Here is an 8,418-nt window from a genome sequence, read left to right on the forward strand (position 1 = left end):
TGATTTATCAGTTTAAAATACTGTGCTTGATAGAGTTTGATTTCTCTCAAGATCGGCAGGGACTTCGGGTTTGATCTTAACTTCTTCTCCAATTCTTTTATTTTCTCCAAAATCTTATCTTTTCTGTCATTTTGTATCCTCTTCCTTGCCGCATTCTGTTGTATCAAGAACCCCCTCATCACAGCTTTACTTGCATCCCAAATAATTCTTTTTTCCACCGCAGTGTTCATATTTATCTCAAAGTAATCCTTCAATGCTTTCTGGGCCTTCTTAGTAATCTCCTGATCTCTGAACAGATTGTCATTCATCTTCCATCTAAAGGAACCAGTTGGTAATAGTATCATATCCATTTTCAGTGCATTATGGTCGGAGCAGGTTTTTGGGCAGATTTCCACCTTTCTGACCTTCGGTGCCAGACCTCTAGTTATCCATATTTGGTCGATTCTTGTCCAAGTCAGCTGGGCTTCAGAGAAGAATGTTCCTTCTTTTCCCAAGGGATTCTTCGTTCTCCAAATGTCAATCCAGTCCATATTGTCAGTCAGTTCAAAAAAGGTCTTTGGTAGTCTGCCATCTTTAGTGACATTCTGGCTTTGTGACTTATCCATGCTTGTTGATACGACCCCGTTCATGTCTCCCATCATGATGATGTTGTCATAATCCAGATGTTCCAGCATAGTCTCATGCAACTTCTTGAAAAATTCCGACTTCCCTTCATTTGGTGCATAAATTCCTAATATCAGAATCTTTTCTCCTTGATGTTGTATTTCGATTGCCAAAATTCTTCCATATTCATCTTTAAATAAGAATTTAGGTGACAGGCTCTCTTTTGCATATATCACCACGCCTCTCTTCTTTACTTTGTCTGAAGATATAAATTCCTGACCAAGTCTTTTATTTATTAGTACTTTCCGGTGGAGCCTAGTCACATGTGTTTCTTGTAAGCAAATAATGTCCAATTGTTCCTTTTTCAATATATGAAAAATTTTCCTTCTTTTTTCCGGAATGTTACAGCCATTTATATTCCAGCTCAAAAGTTGCAGAGACATCCTGGATAAGTCTGGTTATTTTTCTAGGGGTAGTACCTTGTTCGCTAGGTCTTCAGAATCCGAGGGTGCAGGCACCTCTGGTACTACAGGCCCCGAGGGTAGTTCCAATCCTTTTTGAAGGTCCTCTCCGTACGCAGTCAGAAATTTGTCTCTATCTTCCAGTGATCTGATTTTAATCTTCTTCCCTCTAAAAGTAAAAGATAATCCTTGAGGAAAGTCCCACCTGAAGATAACTGTGTTGCTCCTTAACTTCCGGAGGCGGCGCGAACGGCAATGGCTGCCCTTTCCTAGTCGGGGAAGGGAAGCTCCGCCGAAAAAGGGTCTCCCGCTGCGGCGAAGCGGGGACCCACTTTGGAAAACCACAGGCAGCAGAAGCCTGTGGTCTTGGGGTCCGGCGGGCGCCAGGAGCAGCCCCCAAAACGTTGAAGGAACCCCGTAAGGGGCTCCGGATCGCGGAGGGGGTTGCGGCGCTGAGGATCGTTCCGCAATCGGCGGAGTGAAGCCGCGTTGCTGCTGCCGGTGAGCGCTGTCCTTTCTTCCTAAACTACAGATTCGGAAAACAACAACCCGTGAGTAAACGGACTTTAAAAGTTTCGGGACTTTAAGTACTTAATTTGGCTGAAAGCGGAGTGACGAAAAATAGGAAGTCCGTCTTCCGCTGTCATTGAATCATTAAGCAAAGAGCCGGAGGAGTGGAGGCAAAGAGTGAACTTTTAATCTAACTGATCTGGACATCCGTGGAAATTATTTTTAAGCTGAATAAGGACTTTAAGTAATTGATTATTTGACTTTTATGTGGACTTTGATACCTTTCTTCTATTTGGATTATAATTAAAGCAAGAATCCCAGGTGCTGGAACTGCCTGAGTAATTGAGTAGCCAGCTTGCAGGGCTGGATACTTTTGAACTTAAACTTTGAAACAATCTGAGGGAGTCTGAACTGGTTACTTTGAAGCATCTTTTGGAATACCAGCAAGCACTGTTTGAAACACTGTGACTTTTTAAACACTAACTCTGCTAAAAATTACCCTATTGAAGGCTCTCGGACATTAAATGGGATTACAATATTTTTACTGAGATTGTCTTCTTTCCTAAAGACATTTTAAGTTCCCCCTAGAGGATTTGGGATTAATAGCAGTGACATTGTTTTACTTTCCCTTTCCCGGCCTCCTGTTTGACTATTACCATCTGGGCCGTTGTTTTTCTCATGGGAACAACTCAGCTTGACCTTGAATTTTAGATAACTCTGGAATGAGTGGCGCAAGAAAAAAGGGACCGAGAACCAGACAAACAACTCTAACCGCAGTCTCCCAGGCACGCAGATCATCTGTGCCTACTGTGCTTACTTTGCCTACTCTGACTTCTGAGAAAGAAGCTGCTTCTCTGCCACGGGCAGAAACTGAGGAATTTCAATTGGAAGAGATGGCCTCAGGAGAAATCAGTTCTACTTTAGAGAAAATTCTTGAAAAACTGGAATCTTTGGATAAAAAAGTGGAATCTTTGGATAAAAAAGCTGATCAGCAAACAGCTAAAATTGAACAAAATACTGAATGTTTAAATAGACTAACTGGACAAGTTGCACAAAATGTGCAAGCAATTGGAGAACTGAAGGAGACTGCAGGTGAAAATCGGAAATTGGCTGAAGATACCAGCCAAAGATTGGGAAATTTAGAGAAAGAGGTAAGACCACTCAGCAAACAAGTAGGTGAACATCAGACCTATCTTTCTATGATAGAACTACAGAATAGACAGACTAATTTAAGGATAAGGTCGATACCAGAGGTGGAAGAAGGCAACTTAGCTGAGTTCTTGACTAAAGAATTTTCCAAGTTTTGGAACCTAGAGGAAAAAGACTTTAAAATTACATCAGCCTTCAGACTTGGAAGACTTATAAAGAGAGAGAAGCCCAGAGATTGTTTAATAATACTGAGATCAAAGGAGGAAAGGGACAAGATTTTGGGTTTACATTACGGAAAGTCACTGGACATTCTGGACAAAAGAATCGAAATTTTTAAGGATATTCCTAAACAACTTTTGGACCTTAGATCTGATTATTTGGAGCTAATTGAACAAAATAAACCAACATAGCAGATTTTAATCTAATATCAATTAATGAGCCTACCTAAACATCTTTCTCACCCTGGTATCTGAGGCTGACCATGTGGGTGCCATGAATGTTTCCCTCGGGAGAGCATTCATTCATTCATTCATTCATTCATTCCTTCCTTATTAAATTTCTATACCACTCTTCATCCAAAGATCATAGGGCGGTTCACAACGTAACAATATAAAATGAGAATTCCGAAAAACAACAACCAACAACTCGACAAACATTGTTTTTGCTTTATTTATGCTTACGCACTAACAAGATACACAAAAAGAAATAGACATCATCCCCAAGGGGCCTAATTTTCCCCCCATTGTTTTTGGTTTCTTCCTCGCACGGTAAGGGTGAGTCAGCGGTCAGCCTTTTGTCCCCGCCATTTTCACTTCTCTTCAATCCTTTCTCCCTGTTAAGTTGTGGGCAAACATGTCAGACGACACAGCTCTTCTTTAAACAGCTCTTCTTTATTCAGATGCCAAAACAGAACTAGGCTGAGGAGCTCAGTCAGCCTGCTTATATAGAGCTCCAGAACAATGCAACTGTTGCCATTTTCTGAAACTATCCAATCACTGAACGTCACTTTTCAATCCTTCATTTGCATACAAAACTATCCAATCACTGGACGTCACTTTTCGATCCTTCGTTTGCATAACTATCTAAAGTATCCCCCTGCTGGCCTAGGGTGAGAACTTCAGTACATAACACCCCTCCCCATCGAGATAAGGCGACAGGTTACAATCGTAATGGTTTCCTTATATACAGCACTACACGTAATGGTTCAATTAGGCACAAAAGCATATCGGTTACATTTGACATACTTAGACCAATGGTGATACATGTCCAATAACATAGTCCTTTAAATAAGTTGGGCGCTTGGAAACTCTGTCAGACCGCCGGGGACTGGTAGCCAAGTCCGGGGGGCCACCCAATTCTTGCTGAGGCTGTGGTGCGACCCTTGGTGGCATTGAAACCAAATCCCCTGGATCCGCTGCTGTGGGTGGAGCCTCCGCAAGTGGAGTGGTCTGAGCCTGTGGTGAGTCTGGCAGACCCTCTAAAGTGGCTTGGTTCGGCTCCACGCTGGCAGTTTGCGAGGGAGGTGTAGGTGGAGCCTCGCCATCTGTAAGTGTCTCTTCCGGAGCCACGAGCGCAGTTGGGGGCACCACGGTAGTGTCCAAGTCCCCAACCCTGCGCCTAAGCTGGTCTATGTGCCGGCGCCACAAGCATCCGTCATCGAGTGCCACCTGCTACGAGCGAGGTCAAGTGACTCCCACTACTGTGGCTGGCACCCAAGGAATGTCCCCCACATAGTTCCGGGCAAATACCTGGTTTCCTGGAACAAATGACCGTGGCGCGTTGGCACAGCCTGGGGGTTCGGCCATGGCAAAGTCCGGGTGCAGCCGGTCGAGCGGTGTCCTGAGGTGGCGGCCCATAAGGAGTTCAGCAGGACTCCGCCCTGTGGCCGCATGAGGGGTGATGTGTTGCACGAACAATTATATGGTGACCCGCTCGTGCCAGTCTCGCCGGTCCAGGCGCGCAAGTGCCTCTTTTGCCGAGCGCATCATTCTCTCCGCTTGCCCGTTGCTGGATGGATGAAATGGTGCCATTAGGGCATGGCGGATGCCCGGTCCCAAAAGATACCACTCAAAAGTGCCTGACGTGAACTGCAGTCCGTTGTCGGAGACAAGGACATCAGGACACCCATGCGTCGCAAACAGGCCTCGCAGCACCCGGATGACGGCCTCGGTAGTGGTGGAGGGCATCAGGGCCACCTCCAACCATTTGGAATAGGCGTCCACCACTACCATAAAGGTCCAGCCGTGAAAGGGGCCAGCCAGATTGATGTGCACCCTCGACCAGGGTGTCTTCAGCGTCTCCCAGGTGTGTCCCTTAGCTGCCGGTGGTGCAGGCCTCGATTCTTGGCATGCTTGACAGGCGGACATCCAGGCAGTGATGGCATCGTCCATGTTAGGCCACCAGACATAACACCGAGCCAACGCCTTCATTTTGACGATTCCCGGATGGCCGAGGTGCAGAGCCTCCAGGACGCGTTGACAGAGTCTTTGGGGAATCACGACGCGGTCTCCCCACAGCAGACAGCTGCGATGAGCCGAGAGTTCATGTTGTCTGGTTGCGAACGCTTGGAACTCTGATGCAAACGGCCCTTGTGGCCACCCCCTCCAGCCCCAGTGGAGCACACGGCTGATGGTGCGACCTGGGCAGATGCGGAGGCCACAGTGGCAGCCGATACAGGCGCTGCCGAAAGATCCTCAATCAGGAGGAGCCGGGTCTTCCACAAACGCTGGAAGAGGGCAACGGCTGGGGGCGTCTGCATGGCCCATCGATTTTCCCGGGTGATGGACGAGCCGGTAGTGGTAGGCAGCCAGGAAAACAGTCTCTTGGAACCTGGTCAGCACGGCATGGAAGAGCTCGAACAGCTGCTGGTGTGAGTCTGTGGACACCAAGACGTCATCAAAATATGGTACCACGCCCGGAAGCCCTTGCAGGAGACGCTCCATAAGGCTTTGGAAGATGCCAAGAGCCACACTCACCCCGAACTGCAACCGGCGGCAACAGAATGCCCCTTGGTGGGTGACGATCGTCTGGGCTTCAGCAGTGGCATCATCGATAGGCAGTTGTTGATAGGCTTGGGTAAGGTCCAGCTTAGCGAAGAGCTTACCCTCACCCAGGGAATGCAGCAGTTGTTGGACGACAGGAACTAGATAAGCGTGCTGCTCAAGTGCCTTGTTGATCGTGCACTTGTAGTCAGCACATATTCTCACTGACCTGTCTGGCTTGACAAGCGTGACGATGGGGGTTTCCCACTTGGCGTGGTCAACCGGCTTGTCCAGTTGTTCGTCCACCTTAGCCTTGAGAGCAAAGGGAACCCGGCGTGGCTTTAGCTTGATGGGGGCAACTTGTGGATCAAGGTTAAAGGAGATGGGCGTACCTGTATATTGCCCGAAAGTGCCGCCAAAAACCTCGGCAAAGTCTTTGACCAGACTCTCAGTCTCTGCGTTAGAGAAGCAGTTGATGCCGGTGACTTCCAGGCCGAGGGCATCAAACCAGTCTAGCCCTAGGAGGCTTGGCCGTTGACCTTCGACCACCACCAGTCAGAGCAGGCCCGAAAAATCCTTGAAGGCGATCCGGAACCAGCCAACGCCTACCACGGGAATGTCGTTTCCCTGGTAGTCTCTCAGGTATACGCGGTGAGAGTCGAGTTGCCTTTTGGATACTCTGCGTACCAGTCTTTTGATGGTGCTCCAAGACATGATGGACAGGGCAGACCCGGTGTCGATCTCCATGTCACATGGAGCTCCTTCAATGAGCACCGTGACGTTCAGCCTGCGTTGCGTAGGTGAGTTGGTTTGGCCAATCGTGGTTCCAGATGGGCAGCGGCAGTTGGTGAGAGCGAAACAGCTTTCCTTGGCAGACTGGAGTGAAGACTTGGACTTGCGAGTCGGTGAAGGGGGGTGTCAGACGGAGCCGATCGGCAGACCTTAGCGATGTGGCCCCTTCTGGAACACGTCCGACAGATGCGTCTCTGAATCAACACTTGGCACGGGAATGGTTGCCTCCACAGCTGGCGCATTCCGGTTGGCCCTTGGACTTCTGTTGGAACTTCCTGCGCTCCCGCTTTGTCTGGTGCACATCATCGTCTTCACTGGAGGATGCCTCATCACTGCTGGCCTCTTCGTGATGCACTGGAACTGGCTTGCGGATCTCCTGGGCGGAGCATTCAGCAGCTTCCGAGGCCACAGTCTCCTCAATGGCTTTCTGCAGCGTGAGGTCTGGCTTGGCGAGGAGACGCCGTTGCAGATGGATGTCCCGAACCCCACAGACGATTCAATCCATCAGGGCATCATCTAAGTCTCGGAACTCGCAGTGCATTGCAGCCTGTCGCAGGGCAGTGGTGTAGTTGTTGATTGACTCCCCCTCTGCCTGGTTCCAGTGGTAAAATGCATGGCGGGCAGCAATCTTGGATGGCTTTGGTGCGTAGTGGTTGCGGAGCTTTTCTTGGATCGTGTCCCACGGTGTTGCCTGGACTGCTTCAGGCGCAACCAATGCTCGGGCTATCTCAAACACCTCAGGCCCACAGAGGCTGAGGAATAGGCCCCGCTTCTGCTCCTTTTATACCTCTGTCAGCTCGTTGGCTTGGAGGTAGCAGTTGAACCGAGCGATGTAGGAGTCCCATGATTCAGAGGCTGGCGCAAACGGCGGTAGAGGCACAAGTGAAGCCATGATTCCGATGCTGGCAAGAAGGGCGATGGGTGGTTCTGTTCAGTGATTTCGCTCAGTGATTCAGCTCTGCTCAGAGGGTGGCTGCATCTGGCTGTGCTCTGATGTCCATCTATCCCACCTTTGTCGCCAGTGTTAAGTTGTGGGCGAACATGTCAGACGACACAGCTATTCTTTAAACAGCTCTTCTTTATTCAGATGCCAGAACAGAACTAGGCTGAGGAGCTCAGTCAGCCTGCTTATATAGAGCTCCAGAACAATGCAACTGTTGCCATTTTCTAAAACTATCCAATCACTGAACGTCACTTTTCGATCCTTCATTTGCATACAAAACTATCCAATCACTGAATGTCACCTTTCGATCCTTCATTTGCATAACTATCTACAGTATCGCCCTGCTGGCCCAGGGTGAGAACTTCAGTACATAACACTCCCTCCTTCCTTGTTTTGCTGGTCCCGTGGGTTACCCAAGAGGCGAGTCCAGGTCCAGTCCGTGGCCAAAGCTGCAATGCTGAGGCAGTCCGTAGTAGCTGAAGCTGGGTGCAGGGCAGGGAGTCCGGTGAAGTCAGCAACAGGCTTGCAAGCAGGGAACCAGGGCGGGTCAGGAACTCAGGCAGGAAAGCAGGACAGGGTTCAGGCAGGAACTAGCAACCAACAATGTTGCTCCCTCAACTTGGGACTGGGGCTGGCCGGCTTTTATCCCCCCCGAGGCATAGGGCGGGCACGATCCTCTGGTGACTTGCCTCTCCTGGTCTGGAGGTGACCACTCCTCCTGCGGGAACTTAGTTCCCTCTGCAGCTCAGGAGAGGCTGGAGGGTTACCTCGATCTCATTGCCCTCGTTCTTCCCTTACTCCCTTTTAACTCCTCCAAAGCTGAGCACCTTCTCTTCACCAGTCACACCGTACACTCATTCCAGATCTTCCACAATTATGTCCCCTTCTTCAGGTGTTGGCCTAATACGGGCCCGGTTTCGGGCTTTTGCCTTCGCCAGCTCTCGACAGTTCTTGAATATTTTTGGCACAACTGGTGCCA

The sequence above is a fragment of the Podarcis cretensis genome (assembly GCF_951804945.1).
Source record: "Podarcis cretensis genome assembly, chromosome: 9".
In the NCBI taxonomy this organism is placed as follows: domain Eukaryota; kingdom Metazoa; phylum Chordata; class Lepidosauria; order Squamata; family Lacertidae; genus Podarcis; species Podarcis cretensis.